We start from the raw sequence: 889 nt of genomic DNA, 5'->3' as shown, positions 1-889 counted from the left end.
TGTGTGTGTGTGTGTGTGTGCATGTGTATGTATATATGTATACATGCAACATACGTGTGTATACGTATGTATGAACGTACAAATGTCGTTGTATTTTTGAAATTGTATTTATGTGCGAGTTTATGTACACACAAACACGCCTACACACGCATGCATATGTGTGTGTCTGTATGTATGTATGTATGTATATATATATATGTGTGTGTGTGTGTGTATGTATGTGTTTGTGTGCGCATGTATGTATATATATATATATATATATATATAAATATGTATGTATGTATATATATATATATATATATAAATATATATGTATGTATATATATATATACATGCATAAATGTGTAGATGTACAGTGTACCTATATAAAAAATGCATGCATACATGAATATATATATGTATGTATATATATTTGTATGTACATAGCAATAAAGAGAAATAGGTAAAAAAAATATTTAAACACGTAGATAACTAAATGGATACATAAACCAAATGTCTTACGTTATGTCTACGTGGGTATATACTGATAGTGCGCCTACTAAAAACATCCACGTTCTTCTATTGATTTATACATAATGTGTTTATATTTTATATATAAAAACGTAAATAAGCGATTTTTAGTACTCATCAGTTTTATTGACTGTGTCTATGAATTCTTTATACAGACTTACATATATATTCACATATGTTTATTTATTGTTAGATAGATAAATTGATAACAATAGTTCGATACATAACTACAATACTTAATCTTTTATCGAACTCCATAATCATAAACTCAAAAAACACACTCGCATAAGCAAGCATACACTTATACATGTATACATTGACGGATACACTCACACAGGGACACACACATTAGTGTGTGTAACTATATATATATATATAT

The sequence above is a fragment of the Octopus bimaculoides genome, chromosome 12, assembly GCF_001194135.2.
Source record: "Octopus bimaculoides isolate UCB-OBI-ISO-001 chromosome 12, ASM119413v2, whole genome shotgun sequence".
In the NCBI taxonomy this organism is placed as follows: Eukaryota; Metazoa; Mollusca; class Cephalopoda; order Octopoda; family Octopodidae; genus Octopus; species Octopus bimaculoides.
This window is presented reverse-complemented; position numbering follows the sequence as displayed.